General features: G+C 41.8%; 1 protein-coding gene across 1 annotated transcript in view; it reads left to right on the forward strand.

Moving 5' to 3' along the window:
• Positions 1 to 22,838, forward strand: part of LOC137503061 (zinc finger protein OZF-like) — a 76,773-nt gene that overhangs the window by 6,288 nt on the left and 47,647 nt on the right. The gene's annotated exons all lie outside the window — the stretch shown is intronic.

Here is a 22,838-nt window from a genome sequence, read left to right on the forward strand (position 1 = left end):
TTCTATCACAAAGTAGCTATAAGATACTTTCTTTTGTTACTGTTACAGGATATTATACTAGTTGCTTCCAAATGAAACACCTTTGTAATCTTATTGATTATATTAATTACTAGCTGATTTTCCGATGCTTTGCTACGGAATTCTACATTGTATACAGAATTCTAGATGAGGTAGTGTACACGTTGTGAGCAAGATTGTATTAAATTGCATAGCTCGTAACGTTACCTTAGAAACGCGACTGGAAAGTTACCAAACATCTTTTCTCATATGAAGACTGGGTTAGGGAATATTCATTGTAATGGTAGGCTCGCTTGCCTACCATCAGTCACAATCAGGTTGGGGAGTTTTCATTATAATGGCAGGCACTCTCCACCTGCCTTTTTACTTCCCCAGAAAAACTGTCTTCATGGTTTCCCCAACTGAAATGAACATAGGCCATTACAATGACGTCAGTAGTAATGGCGCAATTAAAAGCAATGCTTTCATATGAAACACTCGATCAAATGAGATACTACACATTTTCTCACTTTTAACGAACAGTACTACACTGCCAATCTAACAGTCCAAAGTTCTGGATCTAAATCACCAAACCGCAGAGAGGTGTGGTCCGTGAACACTCTTTGTATTTATTCGGCGAGGGTGTCGAATGGTGGAGAGTCTCAGGGCAAAAAACTATGGTCTTTTACTAACTTGTTTCCTAGGAGTGCCCGATGAGTCAGAAAATCTCAATTCATTACACTGGCGGCAGAAAATCTATATTGACTTGGAAGCAAATTTTTCTCCAAATCAGAGGAGAAACCCCCTCTTCATTGCTGATTTGGAATAAAATGAATATAGAATTCAACAAAAGTGAAGAGGAAGAAGTTTTTCTTAAGAAATGGCTCTTTTCAGAGTTAAATTTTGAGTTATTTAGTGAATTGTGGTGCTATAATTTGGAACAGGCCTGAATTCTAATTCTAGCTACTACTAAGTGAGCCTCTGCCTTACATGTGCACACTGCTCATTCAAAACAGCGCATCAGAGTAGGGATCGCATAGCTTGAATTCTATGATGAACCAGTATGTTACGAACCAGCAGTATCAGAAAATGTATGAACCAGAGGAATGGCATGCTAAATAAGAAAGTTTTCTAACTCCCCAGATATTTTGCGGCAATATTCAGTCAGGCTGTTATAGTTAGTACGCAAAACAAACAATGGTCAATGTATTGTTATTCATGATCAATGTTATGCGCTCTCAATATTGTAGGCCGTCAGATTTAGTTTCCTTCCAACTCTGAAATACCACTCTTATCATAGTCGGTACGGTAAAACTGAATAAAACATAAATGATTGGAAGTTGTGTTCTCTGTAACTATTGTCCTGTGGTACTTTTTTATAGGACCAATAACATTGGTATTTAAAAATTAAATTTTAGGCGCCTTCCCCTAAACTACAATTTCATCGTGGTGGAATAAAATTGTTTATAGCTTAGACTGTAATTTCTTATTCCCCGACTCTATATACCAATTTTGCATTAATTTCTTTTAACCCATTTTCTCGTGGCTTGGCATAAATGATCGGAAATTTAATTCTATATAACTTAAGTTATGTAGCATTTATTGATAGGACCACTAATAATACAAATATTTTATTATTACATTTTAGGCCTTCCCCTATACTACCAGTTCACTCAGCATGAATAAAATAATTTATAGCGTAGATTGTAGTGACTCATCCCCCGACTTTACATACCGATTTTCATTAATTTCTCTCAGAGGTTTTCTCGTGGTGCGTGTATGCACAAACAGACAGATAGAAATTACGGAAAAGTAAAAAGTGCATTTCTTTGTTACTGTGGACATAACCGATACAGAAATGCCATTGTATTCAAATTCTGAGCAATGTACAAACATAACTTATTTTGTATATATAGATTGTCTTCTAGATAATACAATTATTTGTAGATACAAGTTGCTTACTGTGAGGATTCACTTACATACTACTCACACTGTAACCATATTGTGGCAAATGAAAAACATTCTTATTCTTCCTAATGTGGTCTGTGGTGTTACTAGTCCATTGTGACTTATAATGTTACTTAAGCATGAAATAAATAAATAAGCCATTCAAGAGTTATCTTGCCTTTCTTTTTCATACTTCGTAAGTGATAGTGTTTGTGAATAGGCCTTGTAAGTTCACCGTTACTCACGTGATCATTTGTTACATGAATTAATTTGTCACTACCAGGGTACATATTTGATCACTGACATCGTCCACTTCATAGCATGTGTGTCGTCTTCTTTCAGGATGACTATGTTGCTATGGGGTATTTCATTGTCCATTTATTGAGAAATGCATTTGACCATCTCCTCTCCAGGAGTTCTGGGTTGCCTGCTGAATATATAGCCATGTGGGCAAGGTTTTGATGGGAGAGGAAGTATAATCATGATCAGAGAGTGTAGTAATTGGCTCTCCTATAATGAAGTGGGTTGTTGTTAGGTAAGAAGTGTCAGAAGGGTCATCATTCAGCTTTGGTGAGAGAATGTGGGTATGTGTCATAAGAGTGATCCATTCTGTCCATTCTTTGTTGGTGAAGCAATAAGAATCCATCACTTGTCTGAGGTGATATATCAGACTCTTGACAGCTGCTTCTCAGATTCCACCAATGTGGGGTGCTGCAGGAGGGATGAAAAATGCCATGTCAGTCCCATGCCTGTAGTTGTGTGAAGAGTGGTTTTCTGAGGGTTGTTTTGCAGAAAGGCCTTGATTTCCTTAGCTGCTCCGTAGAAGTTCATGTAGTTATCGCTGTAAAGTACGGAGAGAAATGTGGTGAGATCAGGTATCATATCTATGTAGACAACCTTGGTAGCTAGGCAGTCTTGTCTTTTTCAATCTCACACCATTTTTTATGAGTATTGGGCTAGCATAGTCTGTGCTAGTTTTAATGAATGGGTATGTTGGGATTACATGCACCCCATGTGTATTTAACATCAATTGTTCTGCAGTATCTGCATTTGACTTAGAACACTTGAGACGTGCAGGAGTGTGGCTTCTTTCCTTCCCTGTTGCTGATGAGATCCTAAACTTGTCTCTCAGAGAGTTGAGTGCCAGGATGAAGTAGTCAAAAGTGTACCGCCATCATAATTATACTTGTGGGATGATATGGATACAGAATTTCCAATGTTTACACTCCACTAGTATTGGAATATTGTGCAGTCTTCTGCTGACAAGAAGATTGCCTTTCTGATCTATGATTGGATTTATAGTCTTAATGTGAGTTGATAGTTTCCTACACGACATTAATCTAACATTTGTGTACAGGGTTCAACTCCAATACAAACAGTGGACTTTAACTTCACTCCGTGGGTTGTTACAAAACTTTATTGAGATACACCTATTCAATAAATGTTGGTTTCTTAAAATTAAGATTTACATCTTGTCATACTAATTTAATGGGACAGGATTCGCCCTTTGCATTGGTATCATCAGCTGTGATCTCATGCCTAAAGGATAAAAATCAGAATCCTCACTACTCTAGTCAAAGTGTTACATAGGGAATCATGTGTTATAACAGTGAGGAAACTTGTTGTAAGTTCACAAACGATGATGAACACAATTAAAACATGTCTATAAAATATTTGGTGAGAGGATGCATGTGTTGTAAGAGTGGTTCATTCTTTGTTGGTGAAGCGATAAGAAACCATCACTCTTTTGATGTGATATCAGACCCTTGACAGCTGCTTCCCAGATTCCACCATAATGTGGTGCTGCAGGACTGGTGAAATGCCATGTCAGTCCCATGTAGGGTTACGAACCGTCCAGCAAACTTTTCAATCCTTTTGGTTATGTCCGGCCGGCATTTCTAATTTATCGACATTGTCCGGCATTTTTCATTACAAGATTGCTGGCTTAGGTTTTAGGCAGAAGACAGCATGTTATTGTATCATACATCGACTCCATGTGCTAAGGGCGCTACTTCCGAGGGTGGAAATAAGTAATAATAATATTCGATATATTGAACTCGAAGTCCAGGCATCGATCAACCAATCAACGCGTTTCATTTCCATGTTTATGTTGCGAGAAACCGGAAGTGTCGAGAGAGACAGTTTACATGTGCCATTTGATTTGCAGCTATCGTGTTTGGTTATCTGGTTGTCGCTGTAAATTATAGTGCGAGTATGCAGCAAGTGGAGTGAAATATTAATCTCATTATATCCTATTATGTACCGGTATGTCATCTTTGCAACCTGAAAGGAGTGAATCTAAAAAAAAGACAGTGTAATATTTCAGATAAACTAAAACATAAGTATCCTTGCTTTACTCACGGACCCAGTGAAAGTGAAGCGAAATGTGCAGTGTGTGATAGTAATGTTAATGTCGGATGCAAAGGTGTTGGTGACTTGAAAAGACGCATTAACAGTGAAAAACACAAAAAGACGGTGAGAACTAGGTCAATATCATGTTCAGTGTTATCATTTGTCGCTCCCAAATATTCAACAGATGATAAAAACGTTCAAGCCGCAGAAGCTACAATGTCATTTCATACAGTTTTCCATCACCAGTCGTACAAATCAATGGACTGCACAACTAAATTGAATAAGAGTATGTTCTTAGGTTCTGAAGTAGCACAGAAACTGACCTGTGCAAGAACTAAACAGAAGCCATAATAAATAGGGGAATGGATTGACAGATTTTATAATTGAAACTCTTAACAATAAAGTTCCATTTCTTGGCCTAGGAACAGATGCAAGCAATCATGGTGCACTAAGGTTGTTTCCAATTGTCATCCAATTCTTTGATTACAAAAATAATGGCATTCATATAAAAGTTCTTGATTTACAAGCATGTCCATATGAAAGTTCTGAATTTATTTCCTCCTATATTTCAGATACTCTCAAAAGCTAAAATTACTTCTAGATACATTGAATTTTCTGGAGACAATGCCAATGTCAATTTTGGAGGCATGCATGCAGGGAAGGGAAGAATGTATTCTCTGCTCTCAAAAAAGACTTGAATGAAAACATAGTAGGTGTTGGATGTCCTGCTCACATTCTACATAACTGTTTGCAACAAGGAACTGATGCTCTTCCTGTTGATATTGAGTCTGTGGTGATGAAAATTTTCAACTTCTTTCATGTATATGCGGTGCACACTCTGCAACTGAAACACTTTTGTGAATTTGTTGATGTAAATTATTTGCAGCTTTTGAATCATTCTATGACTAGGTGGTTAACATTGTATCCAGCAGTTGAAAGAATCCTGCAATTGTTCCCAGCTCTGAAATCCTACTTTCTTTCTCAGGGTAGGAAGTCAGTGCCTTCATCAATTAGAAACTTCCTTGAAAATGACTTTTGAGAGGTCTATCTTTTGCTTCTTTCCTCAACCATGCACATTTTTCACTATAAAATTTTGTCACTTGAGAAAGAACATAATTCAGTTGTAGAAGTGCTTGAACTATTAGAATCTGTCCAATCTTCATTAAAAGGCAGACTTGAAGGTCAATTCATTCCCCTTAAAGTTAGACAGTTGTTAAATACATTTTCAGAAGATGGTTTAGTTAAGGAATGCAAAGTGTTTATGGAGAATGTATCTTGTTTCTATGAAACCTGGATAAATGGATGCATCCTATAGAGGAATTCAAGTTTTTCAAATGGCTGAAACTTCAAAACATTAAAGACCTCAGCATTGACGATATTGTACCATGTATTCAGTACTTACAGTCAAGAGGTGTAGGAATAGATGATTCAAAATTATTCGGCCAGTTCTGCAACGTAAGGGCTTATTCTAAAACTTCAATTTTGGATAAAGATACTACACTAGACCAACATTGGTATGTTTTTTTAATAAGTGCCAGAACATTGAGGTATTTTCTGAACTTTTGAACATTTGCCAGTTTTTCTTTGCCATACCAGGCAGCAATGCCTTCACTGAACGTGTGTTTTCATTCATAAATGCCTAATGAACAAAGGAAAGGAACTGTTTGTTGGTAGAATCAGTGAAAGGAATGTTACTTGTGAAGTTCAATTTCAAAGATGTATCATGTGTAGAATTTTATAAATATGTACTTCAAGAAAGTAACTCGCGTCTTCTTTCAAAAGTAGGTTCTGTTGAAAAATACAGCTTCAAGGAAATAAACTGCGGCAAGGCCTGATCATTAAGTAAGGTATTTCCTTTTGTAACATGTTGTGTGTAATATACATATAATTTTGTTATTATTACATATTTGGTATGTAAAAAAGAAACAGACTTATTAATTTGTAGAGAACAAAGCAACAATGGAATACTTGATTAAAATTCTTTGACAAGACGTTCAAGGAGAAAAGGGCTGGGACCAATTTGAGGTCGGTGGACGTAATAAGAAGAAGAATGATAAAGGTTAATCCAAACAGTGTATTATTTCTACAAGGAAATCAGTCTCAAAATACAACTCAAATTTTTGTAATCTGGCACATAAAAGAATACATTCATCGTGAATGATGTACATCAGAATAGAATCCCTAGACCATTTACAAATTATAATGTTTAACTAATCAAATGAACATGATAACCCATAAGCCTTGGAGAATATTGACAAAAATTTCCAAAAAAGGTGAACAAAGGGAGAAGAAAGGCATGGGAAGGGCCAAGGACGGGAATCACAATAGTGGGAGTCGCTTGAGTATAAACAGTTGCCAAGTGCAGGAACAGTTTATGTGATAAGTTGTACCGTCCAGGCCACAAGTTCAGTCACTCACTAACTCTTGAGATTGCATATTACTTGATGTTCATTTGTTAAGGAAAAATATCACTCATATCAAGCGTAAAAGAAAACCGGTCATAGCAATGAAGATAACTCCAAAAACCATAGGAGAAGAATAAATACTCTGTTGCTCGCCCAATACAGCAAAATAAAAGAAGTGGAGCTTCCCAGCAAATACTGGGAAGTCCTCAGACGACCCTCCAGCCACACTCGGGTCAGCGCTGGACTGACGACCGTTTTTTTTTTTTTTTTTTTTTTTTTTACTGGGGGCCCCCGTAGCCCGCTCCCCCGCCGTGACCATTGACTCAATCTACATGGCCTCCGACATGCTATTAATTTCTAAGTAGAAAGAGATAGCAGGGAAGAGGGGGGAAGTGATACAAGGAGTATCTGCCGGTTTCCGAGTTAGACTCGCTACCACGCCAGGAGTTTGTGTTCGGTAAGGTGGTGTTGAAGTATGGTATTGAAGGGTCAGCGAAAAACCACATAGGCAGAAAAGAGAAAGAGAAAGAGTCTACGTGTAAAACCTGATAACTTTTGATAGCACATGCAAGGATGTGGGCTGGAAAGTCCAGAGGTTGTGTTAGTTAGGAAGATGTGTCATGCAATCATAACCATTTCCTTGCCATTGTTTGTTATTATGGGGATCAGTCCATCTTGTCACTGCCGGGACGGCTCGGGTCCACTAGCATCTGGGCTCTGGGCCACAGGATCGTCCCTTTGCCCAGCAGCCAGTGGTCCCTGGTGCCAAGTCTCCGTTTGGAGAGGGGGATTAAGAGCCAAGCCTTACTTGGTTCAAGGGGCTGTCTTCTTCTTCCGCCTGGCGATGTCCCTCTGTGCGGTGTTGTTGGAACACACTTGTCACTGCAGATCTGCAACTATGCTAGGGTTATTAGAACAATATATATATATATATATATATATATATATATATATATACAGGTGCTCCTTGGAGTGCCGGCTTGCTTGCCTGCGCTCACGTCCAGTGCTCTACCTAAGTAATAGAAGAATGACACGAAATAGTAATTATATTAGTACTGCTGTCTTTGTTATAGGGCGCGGGCTGATGTTCCACTCCCGTGTCTCTTTCGGGGGGCGGAGGTGGTTGATTCTTGCTTGGCTGTCTGGCTGAGTTGCCATCGTCTTCTTCTCATGTTGTGTTGCTTATCAGTCTTTCCTCGCCTGGTACCTGGGTTAAAGACAGCTGTAATCATGGGAGCATATTTACATATTTACATAGGTACTTGTTGTCTGCAGTGTGTGGGTTTAAGTGGTGTCTAGGTGTCAGCTTGAGGAGGAGCCAGCTATCGGCCCCTCATCCCCCCAACCCTGTGGCTGAACAGAATGTGTTTCGGTGTGGGGTATTTTTTGTAAAGATCGACGTCGTAGAGTCCGATCCCGCTTATTAACTGGTTGATCTTATTACCTCATGACTTTGTGCACATTCTTAGTGTTTGTTTTTGTATGTGGCGCCTAATCGAGCTGCCTTTAGTTGGCGTATTGGTGTGTCGAAAAATAGTCTGGCCGCTGCTCGTATGCATTTATTTTGTATTGGTTCTAGCGTATCTAGGTTCGTCTTTGCAGTGAACCCCCATGCTGGGGCTGCATACATGATTATTGGCCTAATTAAGGCTTTATACATATTTATGGCTACGTTTGTGTTTATACTGGACTTTTTGTTCAGTATAGGGTATAGCTGGCTGAGTCTAATCTGAGCTTTCCTTTGGATATCTTTGATGTGGTATAGCATGGTGAGCTTTCGGTCTATGACTACTCCTAGTTATTTGGCTTTATCATGCCATGTTATATCCTGATTGTAAAGCTTTAGCGGTTTAATGTTGACTGGTCTGCATGTGCGTCTGTTCTTCCTAGTGAACAGCACGGCTTGGCACTTGCCAACATTGACCTTGATGCGCCATTTCGTTAGCCATGGCTCAAGAGTTCTTAGCGCTACTTGGAGCCTCTTCCGAGCGCTCGCTAGTAGTGGGTGTTGGACTGTGATAGCAGTGTCATCAGCGTAGAGGTATGTGGTAGTGAGTTCCGTAGTGGGCATGTCATTTGTATATAGGACGAAGAGGATTGGGCCAATAAGTGACCTTTGGGCTACGCCCGCTCAATCCTTCGCGTGCCTGACAGCGTGTTGTGTACGTCTACTTGGAACTCTCGGCCCTCCAGATAGGATTTGATTAGCCTTATATAGCCTGGGTGGAATTCGAGGTCAATTAGCTTCGCTAGTAGGCCTTCGTGCCAGACTTTGTCAAATGCTTTCTGGATATCAAGGAAAACCGAACCTGTGTCCCTTCGTTTATTGAAACCTATGGTTGCTTTTTCTATGAATCGCGTGAGCAGTTGTGGGGCTGAATGCCCATTCCTGATGCCAAATTGCTCGTTGTGAATTATTCCTCTTTCCTTGATATGCCCTATTAGCCCTTTTAGTAGTATTTTCTCAAATACTTTACTGAGGGCGTCTAGGAGGCCTATAATTATTTGGGTCTGACTTGTCTTTGCCTGGTTTTCCAAATACGAGTATCCTAGCCCTTTTCCATTGTTCAGGGTAGTATTGGAGTCTGAACATTGCATTGAAGATGCTGGTAAGTAGTGTTAGGTCTTTGTTTGTTAATTTCTTAATTATAATATTCTGTATCTCGTCTGGGCCAGGTGCCTTCTTGGGGTTAAGATGACTTATAATCCTTTAAATTTCGTGTATATTTGTCCTGTTAACCTCCGGCTTAGGTGCATTTTCGAGGAACTCAGCTACCTTTGCCTCGGTTTGCCTGGTGAAGGCAGGGTCAGATGGTATTTCGTTCGGAGTGAATGCCGCTTCGATCGAGTCGGCTATGACTTCCTCTTTATCACGGTTCTCATATACCGGGCCGTTTGGTCCCTTAATAGTAGGGATGCTGTGTGTTTCACGAGTGAAGTGTCTCGCTAGGTTCCACACAGGCCTGGTATTTGTGTCGAATAGACGGAGTTTATTGTTGCATTCTCGTGACCTACATTCCTGTAGTTTGGTTTGTATTTCGGTACTGAGTTCATTTTTCATAATTCTGTCGTAGCTTCTATGGTGTCGTGCCCAGTTGCATCTGTGGCTGTTGCGCTTGCGTATTAATTCCTTAATGTGGGCTGGAATTTCGGATTGTGGGTATTCTTTGTGTTTGCTTTCTGGTATGCTCGCTGCTGCAGCTGCCTCAATTGCTTCTACTAGGGTTTTGACTGCTTCGTCAATTTGGGCTGTGCTGTCTAATAGCATACCCTCGCTTCCCTGTAGGAGTGTGTCTAGTTTGTGTTCGAATTTGCCCCACTTGACTGCTTTATAGTTGAGCCTACGCTTGGGGTTGTTTTCATATTCCTCTGGGGTTGCATTTAGTGTAAATATCACTGGTTGGTGCCTCGACCCAAGGTCGTTCACTACCATTATGCTATGCCTTTGAGGAATATGTCGCAGTAGGGCTATGTCTAGTATATCGTCGACCTGATCATTTGGCGCTAGGAATGTGGGTTCGCTGGGGGCTGTTACCACATAGTCCTGGGATAGCATGTGGTTGTACAGCATTGTGCCTTCTGAGTTAGGTCTGAGGCAGCCCCAGCTGGCATGTTTCGAATTTAGGTCCCCACCTAGGATCGTGTTTTGATTTAGCCTTAGTACTGCGTCTATGTCTTGTGTGTTCAGGCTTTTCGGTCTGGAGTATGCCGCTGTGATAATTATGAGTGTTCCTCAGACTGACATGGCATTTCCACATGCATCCAGTTCGACCAGCTCTGGTATGTCCACCTCCATATGTTTGATGTCCTTTCTTACCAGAACTGCTACCCTTCCAACTCCGTTGGCCTTATCGCTTCTGTGTATTTTGTAGCCTCTTATGTTGAACTTCTTCCCCGGTGGGAGGAACTTTTCTGTTAAGAGTGCTACATGAATAGTGTTCACGACTAGGAAGGGTTCGAGTTCGTATTTCCTGGACCTAACGCCCTGGCAGTTCCATATTAGTACTCGAAGCCGTAGCGTCTTATTCTTATCGTTATTATTATTATTATTATTATTATTATTATTATTATGATTATTATTATTCTCGTTGAGTTGTTCAGCCATCTTGGGTTAGGAGTTCGTATATTGCATTCGCCAGGTCCCTCGGCCAGGGTAAGGGCAGCAAGTTGGCTATCATAACTGCAGAGGTTATGATTGCAGTGAGGTTCAAGTTCGGGAAGATGGTTTTCAGGATTTCCTCTATCCTTTCCTTGAATGTTCTCCCTGCCGTGTCCCCCTCGGGCTGTTGTACCTGGCTTGGTGATTTGTGTGTATGTGGTGAGATGAGTCTGTTTTTGTGGTGTTGGGGGCGGGCAATGGGGGCGGTGCCTCGGATGCTAGTTTTTTGTCGGCAGGTTGTCTGCATGGGGCGGAGCTGACCCGGGGGGCCCTGGGGCAGCTCGGGGGCAGCGTGCGTGGGCTTAACCTGCCTTGTAGTTATTGGGGGTAGGGCCTTCTTCTTTGAGTAGTTCCTGGAGGTTTTACTTTGGATGGAGGTGGGGGGTGCTTGGGCTGAGGGCCCAGGGTTGTGTGTACCCTCCGTCCTTGGGGGTTGCAAGTTAGTTTTGCCTCCACCTGAAGGGTCTAATTTGCCTGAGTGGCCTTGTTTACGGCCCTTTGAGCCTGAAGGGCCTGGAGGACCTGCAGGGTCCTTTTTACCTGAGAGGCCTGTTTTCTGCTTGCGTGAAGCGCCTGTGCCTGACGGGCCTGCTTGTGCTTTAGGGTCGCCACGCTTGTCACCCTTTGGCCCTTTGCCTTGGTAAGCGGCTTCGTAGTCCCTGCGGCTGGGACATTCTCTATAATTAGCCGCGTGTTTCCCCCCGTAGTTTGCGCACTGAGAGTACACGGGGTCGCTGCCGTGGGGGCAGTCGCGAGACAGGTGGGAGGCTGCGAATCTGCGGCATCTGGGATCTAGCCGGCAGGCCGCTCCTGAGTGCCCATGCCTCTGACACACTCCACATTGGGGGCCAGTGGCTGGGGGGCGGTACGGCTCGACTGTCACCAGCATATTCGCCAGCATCCGCATTCTACTCAGACTGTCTGCTCCTGGGGTGTCAGCCACGGCAACTAGAAAGAGACAGCCTTTGGCTGGTCTGTTTCCTGTTCGCATCCGGTGCACTGTAAGAGCGTTGATACCCTGGGCTTGCATGGCTAGCCCGATATCTCCCGGCTCGTATGTGTTGTTGGGCGTTCTCACTACGAATCGTTTTACTGTAGCGTTGGGCAATATCTTTACAAATGTGATATTAAGCCGTCTCAGCACCTGTATAGCGATTTCATAGCTTTTGAAGCTAGACATGTGTAGCCGGACTGCTTCGTGCGCATTAAATCTCGGCTTAGAGAAATAGTAGTTTCTCTGCTCATGTGTCAGCTCTTTGAGAAGCTCCATATCAATCTGTTTGATGTTGTTTGTGTAGACCGTAAGGGGTGGGGGTTTAGACCCCTTATGGGTGTCTGGTTGAGGTGATTTCTGATATGTATGCCTCGTGTTTGTGTTTGGTGGTGGCATAGACGTGTCGTTTGTAGTGTCCGTGGAGCTATCGGCCTGAGTTCTCGGGTTTCGAGCCCCGCCCTTCTGAGCCTTGCGGCTCCGGGGCTGGGGTTCTTTCCCCTTCCCCCTCTTCCTCCCTTTGGCCTCCCTATAACCGTCACCCTGATTTCCAGGCTGGGTGGCTGGGACCGCGGGTTTGGTCACCCCTTGTTCGCGCTGCTCCTCTGCCTCCGAACTTTCAGAGTCGGCCTCCTGGGATGAACTTGATAGGTCCATCACCAGTTTAGCCTCGTCCGAGTCTGAGTTGCTGGCTTGCTTGGGGGAGGGTTGGACTTTTGTTGGCGCGTTTCGCCGAGTCCGGTTCTTTTCCCCAACATTCCTTCCCTGGACGGCCGCCTCTTCGCTCGGGTCTGCAGGACTGGGTCTCTCTTTCCCGGCGTCTGGCAGTACGACCACTAGGTTAGGTAGGAGGGGGTGGATTGCATTGGGGGAGAGGTGCACTCCGTGTTGTGTTTAGCCCCTTGGGCCACCGGGCCGGTCGGCGCGCCACCCCTAGGTTTTGCCAGGTCGGTTGCTGGCTCTGCTATATAGCGTTCTGCGCAGGCCGGCACTGGTTGGAGTGGTAGGTGCGAGCTTAAGCTCCGGTTAGCTGTCAAGGGGGTGTTACTGTTAGTGTCAGTGCTATGTATGCCTGTCATGTGTAGGATGTAGTGTTTCGTGAGTGAAACACTATCTGCCATGTTAATTCCCAGCTCTACGGGGTCAGTGTCCGGAGCGAGGGTCGTCTGTGACCGGTTGGGGCCGCGCGTGACAAGGCTACCTGTGCCAGCCTTAAGAAAGGGGGTCTCTTTCTCCGCCGTAGGTTTGGAGCCAGCCGGTTGGTCAGAGCGCTGTGACAACAGCGCCTCTTCCCTCTCGGTCTCCTCTGGACGTTCTGGTTGCTCGGCGATTGTGTCTGTAATGGTCCCAGGCTCGTCGACAAATTGCCCTTTCCGATGCGATTTATTGCTCTTTTGGGAATTACGAGCCTGGTTCCGTGTGTGTTGGTGTGGGGACATTCTAATACGAGCTAGTGGGCGCGGGATAATCCGTTGTTAAGCGGGTCGCTGGTCCACAGATTCCCTATCTAACCCTAGGTACCGAAAAGCGATAACCGGTTGGGGCAGGTAGTGTAGTCTCTCGAAGTCTGGAAGGTCTTGGTGAGAGGAGAGGGACAGCGGAGCGATAGGCACGTATGTCCTCTCGCTAGCGCAGTCGAACTCGTCCTGATGACCGAGTACGTGGGGTAAGCCTTTATACCACTGGCGAAAGTTCAGGAAAGAAGTACACAAACATCGAGAAACATCGGAGAGTGACGCAGCGGGTGACGTAATCCAGTGGAGACTCAGTGTGTAGTGAGCAATTCAGCAGGACGGACGCACGTCAAGGCAGCAGTGAAGGTCCAAGGCCGGTTAGATGAGTAAAGTAGCGGCGAGTATATGAAGATAAGTGGAGTTGCAGATGACGGCAGCCAAAAATAGGTGAGTGATCGTTGCATATTCCCCCGGCGGCCAGGAATCCGAAAGATTCCGGGAGTGAAGAATCAAGATAGATCCGACGAATGGCGACGGTCGACGAGGAAGGAAGAGAAAGAGGAGCTGGAACAAAAGCAGACTCGGCAAGAAACAAAGTTTAGATAAGCAAATAGTAAAAGCTGAAGGAAGGAAGGGGGGTGTCAAAACAGGAGAAATACAATAAACAAACACAATATGGTCTAGGGTAAAAAATTGTCCCATTCACATGCATAATATATATATAAAACAAAAGAAGGGGAACATTCCCTTATGTTCACCAAGATGGGAGAGTCCAGTTGACCCGGGTGGGGTTGAAGGGTCACATGGTAGAGCAAATGAAAAGGAAAGAAATTACTGAAAGTATTCTTTCAACTGAGAAACATGGGCCTTCTTAACAATGGATCATTCGCATCCTGTAATAAAACAGAAACTGGAGTAGAGAAGCGAATGATTGAAAAAGGGCCTGTCCAACGAGGACAAAGTTTAGCGGATATATGATCACTCGCGGAACTTTGAGGGTGGTACTTTAGCAGTATTTTATCTAAAAGTTTAAATTTTGAGGGACGGTGCCAACGGTCGTGAACCCGTCGATGGACCTCCCGTGCCTGGTGTAATTTAGTTAATGCCCTTTTCCACTCCACCTGAGTGACTTGATTGGGGGGGGGAATGGCAAAGAAGGTAGATCCCAAGTTAAATCTAAAGGAGTTTGCAAATCTCTACCCAAAAACAATTTAGCCGGGGAAAAAGAGGTGGAGTTATTTATGGTAGAATTAAGTGCTAACGCAAAGGCAGGTAACTCAAAATCCCAATGGCGTTGATCTTCAGAATGAAAGATGGACAATAGAACTTTCAAATTTCTATATCGTTCGACGAGATCGGCTTGAGGGTGGTAGAGGGAGGTAAAGACCTTTTTAATACCATTGGCAAAGCAAAAGTTATAAAAGGATTGTGAAGTAAAAAGGGTAGCGTTATCAGAAACTAGGTACTTCACCAATAATAGGGAATATTTGGTCATTCAAAAGCCGAATAATAGTTTGAGCAGAAAGTGTACGAAACGGGCGCAAAATTAAAAATTTAGAGAAACCATCAAGAAGAGTAACGATATACGCATTGTCTTGGGAGGATTTAGTGATAGATCCAACAACATCAATATAATACCTCTCAGCAGGGTAAGTAGAAGGTGTGGCGGAATGAGAACCAACGGACAGTGTGTTCTGGGGTTTGTGTTTTTGGCATAAAGTGCAAGATTTGACCCAATTGAGGACATCCTTACGCATATTGGGCCAAAAGAATTGAGATGCCAACCGAGAATAAGTTTTAGCGCGCCCAAAGTGTCCCCCTGTAGGAGACCCATGATAATACTGGAACAGCATCGAACGTAAAGAGGAAGGAATTGCAACTCTAGGGATCGATTTAGGAGTTGGTTTAAAAACCAGCAAATCATTATGGATCCGAAAAGGTCCATCATAATCAGCAGCAGAAAGAGAAATCTTAATGTCTTTACAATAACAATCAATAGATTGATGCTAATGACAGGAGTCAAAAGATAATGGAAAGTCAATAAGAGATGAAATAGTGTTGATTTCATAAGAAGGAAGTTGATCTAAGGTTGAAGAGGATGATTGGTCAAAAAGGCGAGAAAGAGCATCAGCAACTGAATTTTGATAACCAGAAACAAATTTGACAGAAAACTTAAAACGAGAAAAGCGGAGCAGCCATCGACCGGTCTTGCCTATTTTAGGGGCATTGTTCAATAGCCAGGATAAGGCCTGATTATCGGTTTGAACAAGAAATTGTCGATGGTCAAGGTATTCAGAAAAATGCTGAATAGTGAGGATTAACGCTAATGCTTCCCTTTCATAAACAGGATACCTACGTTCAGTAAGTGAAAGCAAGCGACTAAAATAAGTAATAGGAAGAAGTTTACCGTCTCGGTTTTGATTTATGAGTCCTCCAACAGCAACGTCAGAGGCGTCCGTAAAAACTTCAAAAGGTATATCAAAGTCAGGTATTTGAAGAACAGGGGCTTTGGTTAAGGCAGATTTGAGAGAAAGAAATGCAGTTTGCTGCTGTTCTCCCCAGTGAAATTTCATGCCTTTCCGTTTAAGTAAGTTAAGTGGCTCAGATATGTGAGAATAGTGAGGGATAAATTTACTAAAAAAACCAACCATACCTAAGAATATTCGCAAGTGCTTCAAATTTTTAGGTGGAGGAATTCGATCAACAGCAGAAACACGATCCGGGTCAGCAGATGTGCCGTTATTCGACAGAATATGCCCCAAAAATTTAATGGAAGTTGGAGCTAAAATAATTTTAGAAGGATTGACGGTAAGATTAACAGAACGTAAACGAGAGAGTACTTCACGAAGATGTTTAATATGAGTGTCAAAATCAGGACTATAAATCAAAAGGTCATCCACATACGGAAATAGATACTGATATTTTATGTCTGAAAAAAGGTTGTCGACAAATCTTTGCATGATTTGTGAACCAAGGTTTAATCCCAAAGGTACTTTAGTGAATTGATACAGCCCCATAGGTGTAATAAAAGCAGTATACGTAGAGCTACTATCATCTAAGGGTATCTGATTATAGGCAGAATTGAAATCTAAGAGGGAAAAATACTGTGCATTGGAAAAATACTGAAACGCAGTTTGAACATTAGGCATGGGGTAAGCATCGTAGAGGATCTTAGAATTCATTTTACGATAATCAATCACAAAACGAAAGGACCCGTCAGATTTATCAACAATGAACGCGGGAGAGACATAGTCAGAAGTGGAAGGTTCGATGGTATTATCGACCAGCATTTCATCTACATGTTGATTAAGAATTTTCATTCCGGTCGGACTTAAATGATACGGGGGAGATCGAACAGGAGTTGTATCCGTGAGATCAATATGAGCGTGAAAATTCAAAACAGTTCCAAGTTTAGAGGTTACAACATCAGCAAACTCAACTAACAAATTATCAAGTTGGTCAGACTGAGAACGGTTACAATACACATAGTCCTTACGAACAGAAGGAAGATGTGAAAGAGGAAAATCAGAATAATTCACTAATGGAATCCTAATATCCGAAAGGGTGAAACGAATAGAGGAAGAAAAGGAATCAAGTACCAAACCAGTATGACGAAAAAAACATATCCTAGAATTAATGGATATGATAAATTTTCTACAACATTAAAAGAATAAGGCCAGGAAAAATGTTGAATTTTTAAGTTGAGCCTGACTTGGCCAAAGGCCTGAAGTAGATTGTTTGATGCAGAAGTACAACGAAGGGAAGACTGAGAAAGTTGAAGATGAGAAAAAATAGTCTGAAGAGATTGGAAAAAGTCTAGACTAATTAAAGAAGTGGTTGAACCAGAATCTAAAAGTGCAATAGTAGGAATATTGTGGAGCAAGACTACAATATGGGAGGTCCTGGGTAATGAGCAAAAATATGGGAATCATATTTTACGCTCGGTTTAGTGTAAGAAATAGTGGAATATCGAAGAGGTTGCCGAGTAGTAGAGGTGGCGTGATGCAAAGAATGTATTTGAGTAGGCAGATTTGCCACTTGAACTCGTCCACTGCCTACGGACGGGGGTCGGGGGCGTTTCCCGAAATGGGGGGAGGCACAATATTTAGCTATATGTCCTGTTCCTTTAGAACGATAACATATAATAGGTTTACTGACTGTAGCAGAACGAGATATTGGTAATGATAATGACGGCGGGGAGAGGTAATAGCAGAAGGTAAGCCTGGTGGTGGTACATGAGCATAGTAGGAAATATCTGCATACGAGTAAGTCATATGAGCTTGTGCTGCGGTATACAATTGTAGCAAATAGGTAGGAGGAGAATGTACATGAAGAAGTTGTCGGAAAGAAGGCACAGCGTAAAATGTAACAATTGAGATTAAGTCCGATGGATTATTAGCGATATTAAGAACATCACTAAAAGTAAGAAGTGAGTCTAAATAATCGTGTACAGGTTCGTCAGTACGTTGATGACGGCGGACAAATTCCAAACTCTATGTATGACGTACCTCATAAGGTAGAAAGTAATTATGAAGACATGTGCGAAATTGAGCCCAGTCCTGAAAATGTGCCATATTTTCAAGCCAAAAATTCGTTAAATGTCCAGTAGTTTTAGACGTTAATAAACTATCGAGTTGAGAAAATGGGGCAAGGTTAATTTTAAGAAATTTACGAAAAAAAACCATATAGTTGAATTTCGAGGATTTGTATCTGTTAAAGGAGGCACTTGTGTTAATGACTGCTTAATAATCTCCAAATTTAATGAGGGCATGAGTGGATTTGAGGAAATAGGCGATGAGGTGAATGGCCTAAAAGATTCTGGCTGTAAATGATGAGTGGTAATTGGAAGTTTTGGTTTTAAATCTTGATTAAATAAATCTGAAGTGTTGGAATGCGAAGATGAACAAATAGTGGATGACGGTTCTGAGGGCGTAGTCTCATCAAAAGAAATTAAATCCGCACAAGGTGGATTAGGTAGAGACCGGAAAACCGGGGTAAAATGAATAGTCATTAGAAGAATTTAATGGAAAATCATCGGAAAAATTTGCCATATTGAGAAAGAAACTACGGTAACAAAGAGTAAAAAACAATAGAAAGAAGATAACAATAAATCGGATGAGTTACTCTGCTACCATGCTATTACGTATTGGGTATGTAAAAAGAAACAAACTTATTAATTCGTAGAGAACAAAGCAACGACGTAATAGTTGATTAAGATTCTTTGACAAGACGTTCAAGGAGAAAAGGGCTGGGACCAATTTGAGGTCGGTGGACGTAATAATAAGAAGAATGATAAATGTTAATCAAAACTGTGTATTATTTCTACAAGGAAATCAATCTCAAATTACAACTCAAATTTTTATAACCTGGCACATAAAAGAAAACGTTCATCGTGAATGACGTACATCAGTATAGCATCCCTAGACCATTTACAAATTATAATGTGTAACTAATCAAATGAACATGATAACCTATTAGCCTCGGAGAATATTGACACAAATTTCCAAAAAAGGTGAACAAAGGGAGAAGAAAGGCACGGGAAGGGCCAAAGACGGGAATCACAATAGTGGGAGTCGCCTGAGTATAAACAGTTGCCAAGTGCAGGAACAGTTTATGTGATAAGTTGTACCGTCCAGGCCACAAGTTCAGTCACTCACTAACTCTTGAGATTGCATATTACTTGATGTTCATTTGAAGATAACTCCAAAAACCATAGGAGAAGAATAAATACTCTGTTGCTCACCCAATATAACAAAATAAAAGAAGTGGAGCTTCCCAGCAAATACTGGGAAGTCCTCAGACGACCCTCCAACCACACTCGGAGTCAGCGCTGGCCTGACGACCGAGTACGTGGGGTAAGCCTTTATACCACTGGCGAAAGTTCAGGAAAGAAGTACACAAAACATCGAGAAACATCGGAGAGGGACGCAGCGGGTGACGTAATCCAGTGGAGACTCAGTGTGTAGTGAGCAATTCAGCAGGACGGGCGCACGGCAAGGCAGCAGTGAAGGTCCAAGGCGGGTTAGATGAGTAAAGTAGCGGCGAGTATATGCAGATAAATGGAGTTCCAGATGACAGCAGCCGAAAATAGGTGAGTGATCGTTACATTATTGATTGAAATTGTCAAGCATTTTTCTTAAATGTCCTGCTTTTTGCTAAGCAATGTCCTGCATTTGGAAATTTTCAGTTGGTAACCCTAGTCCCATGCCTGCAGTTGTGTGAAGAGTTGGTTATCTGAGGGTTGTTTGCAGGAAAGCCTTGATTTTCTTAGTTGTGGACTCACCTTACAAATACAGGTTTAATAACAAAAATAACTCCTTCAGTCACACAGCTGTATACTCTATGATAACACTACAAGCTTCTACATGAATATTCGGTGTCGTCATTCAATTATTAAACTGCTTAAAGTTCATAAAAACCATTCTGTGACTTCAAATTGAGTTGCCTTAAACCATATTTTTAGCTATAGACATTCTTATCATTCATGTTAATATGGACAGATTGGCTATTTTGAAAAGCGTTATTCTCACTCATTTTTTAAACATGTTTTATTGTGTAAATTGTGGTTTGTGAACTTTCATCAAGTTTCCTCATTTTTATAACACACGTGTTTCTCTATGTAACACTTTGACTAGAGTATTCAAGATCTTGATTTTAATTCTTTAGGCATGAGATCACGGCTGATGATGCCCATGCAATAGGCGAAACATGTCCCATTAAATTAGTATGACAAGATGTAAATCTTAATTTTAAGAACCTTACGTGTATTGAATATGTGGATCTCAATAAACTTTTGTAACATTGTTAAATTAATGAAAATTTAACACGGACCAGTCATGTGACATGCAACATGTAATGTCATAGGCAACCAGGCTCCCTATAAGTTAAACAAATACCTCAACTTAAAGGTAAAGATCTGTAAAATAAGTCAAGACATAGCTTATTTTAAAGAATGTCTACGACTAAAGTTGGACCCTAGATTTTGAGACTTGTTCAGAGGAAAGGCTTACCTGCTCCCAGTTTAAGTAAAACCCAAAATAGAACCAATGAAATCTGGCTTAAGGACAAAATCAAAACATTGTTTCAAAAGAAGTCACAATTAAGTTTACAGTTAAATAAGATAGGTTAGCAGTATCTCAACCCATATCCCCAGTAGAATGGAGTTCCTTTCAGCTACGTGCAGATTACAAGTTAAATGACACCTTAAGCAGGAAACAAACGACTTTAGATAATAAACTTGCTTATGGTACTTAAAGGAAATTCAGCTGCAGTTACTAAAAAAGAACATAGAAAAAATAAAAAGCATCCCACCTTTTAACAACTCAACAGCCATGGTCATAATATGACAAACACAAACTTCTCAGAAAAAGAAATTTACTTGTTAAGCAAAGGAATACAGCATAATTGGCCCAGCACACGAAAAGAAAGGGACGTGATCAACACTACTATAGCGGGGGTTGAGTCGAATAATTTGAAACTCCCCTTAGATTTACAGAACGATACCAGGTTAAAAATAAAAACAAAATTACAGGCAGTGACTAAGATGTTAAATAAAACTTCTGATTCCAACCACACAAATCTAATTCAAGGATTAAAAACCAAAACTAATTACAATAACATCATAGTAAGTTAAGCGGACAAAGGAGGGACCAGAATTTTATTAGACAGGAACGAATATATTACAAAAACTGAAAACTTTCTTGCGGATGCGACGTTTTCAATAGTCAACAAGGAACCTACAACCAGAATTTAACGAAATTTAAAAAAAAACATTAATACAGAATTCAGCTTTCTTATTCAATGAATAAGAGCAGCAAAGACTAATCCACATGAACCCTATTATCCCCATGGCCATATCCTTACCTAAATTACACAAGAAAAACACACCCACGCGCATTGTCATGTTGAAATATGGCGTCTGCGGTGTCGTGTAGAAGGGGTATGGCTACGGGTCGCAGAATGTCATTCACGTACGTCAAACTGGTAACAGTTACCTGGACACGCTCCGACTTGGATTTGTGGTTGTACCCAATAACACCCCACACCATAAGACCATGAATGGGCGCTGTATGTCTTGTGCGAATGTAGTCAGTGTGATGCCGCCCTCCTGTTTGCAGCGAACCAAAATGCGGCCATCATTTTCAAACAAACAGAACCTGGATTCGTCCGAAAACACTATCTGCTGCCATTCCTGTGTCCAGTGACGTCGTTCCTTTCACCATTGCAGTCCAGCATGTTACCGAGCTCGATAGCTGCAGTCGTTTAAGTGCGGCCGGTATCCAGTATTCGGGAGGTAGTAGGTTCGAACCCCACTGTCGGCAGCCCTGAAGATGGTTTTCCGTGGTTTCCCATTTTCATACCAGGCAAATGATGGGGCTGTACCTTAATTAAGACCACGGCCGCTTCCTTCCCACTCCTAGCCCTTTCCTGTCCCATCGTCGCCATAAGACATATCTGTGTCGGTGCGACGTAAAGCCAATAGCAAAAGAAAAGTCCAGCATGTTCACGCACATTAGTCAAAGGTAGGCAGTGAAGTGGACAACGCGGTGACAACCAGAGCGTAATAAACAGTGATGGACTGTCACTCCTGATAATTTGCGATATGTTGCACTGTTCCACTGTTGCGCCAGAGCCGAGGAGGACGTAGATATATGCTGCAATGCCATTCTAATGAGGTGGCGATCTTCTCGGGGTGTGGTGGCGGCGTCGGGTGGTCTGGGTGGTGTGACCAGACCCATCTCGTCGTGTTCTACAACCTTCTTTGAACGTTCTTTACACACCCATTGCACTGCCAACACATTTCTTCGCACACAATCAGCAATTTCTCGGATAGATCCATCACATTCATGCCAATAATGCGCCCTCTTTGAAACTCACACATTTGACAGTACTCTTCTTGCATACGTCTGCGAGGCATCCTACACGTCTGCTCAAGTCACACTGATCCATTACCTTCGATTTATAGCAACAACAAGAGCCGCAGGAACAATTTAACTGTCGGTGGTGATGCGCAGAGATACCGATGTGGACCTTCAACCTGAGGGTCGACATGGTTCAAATGCTAACCATTTCTTCAGAACATACTAATGCACATTTCCTGTGAATATGAACTTCCTATCTCTAGTCTTTCAAGGTGTTCTAAATTTTATGGACATGAGTGTATTTCAGTCATTCACAAAATTTACCTACACCAATAAATAGATCAGAAGCTGCTTTCTTGTTGTTTTAAGGGGCCTAATATCGAAAATCATCGACCCTAGATCAGAAGCGATAAGGCTCTGTAGGAACACAAAGTAATAGAAAGTATTATATCAAGAAGGATGTCTTCCTGAAAGGAAATTAATGTTTAAAAAGGGCACTTTATGATGAAATTTGATTCAGTCCTGGCTGGCAGTGTCTCACTATTTGTCCCTTTAGCACCATTTAGCGTGTGTTGGAATCTCCCATTTTAGTAGCACATTCCGGAAGGCATATCCGTTGCAAGGTAAACCATGATGAAAGTAGAGATTTCTCTTGCAAGCAGCATGATAATT

Source organism: Anabrus simplex, chromosome X, assembly GCF_040414725.1.
Source record: "Anabrus simplex isolate iqAnaSimp1 chromosome X, ASM4041472v1, whole genome shotgun sequence".
In the NCBI taxonomy this organism is placed as follows: domain Eukaryota; kingdom Metazoa; phylum Arthropoda; class Insecta; order Orthoptera; family Tettigoniidae; genus Anabrus; species Anabrus simplex.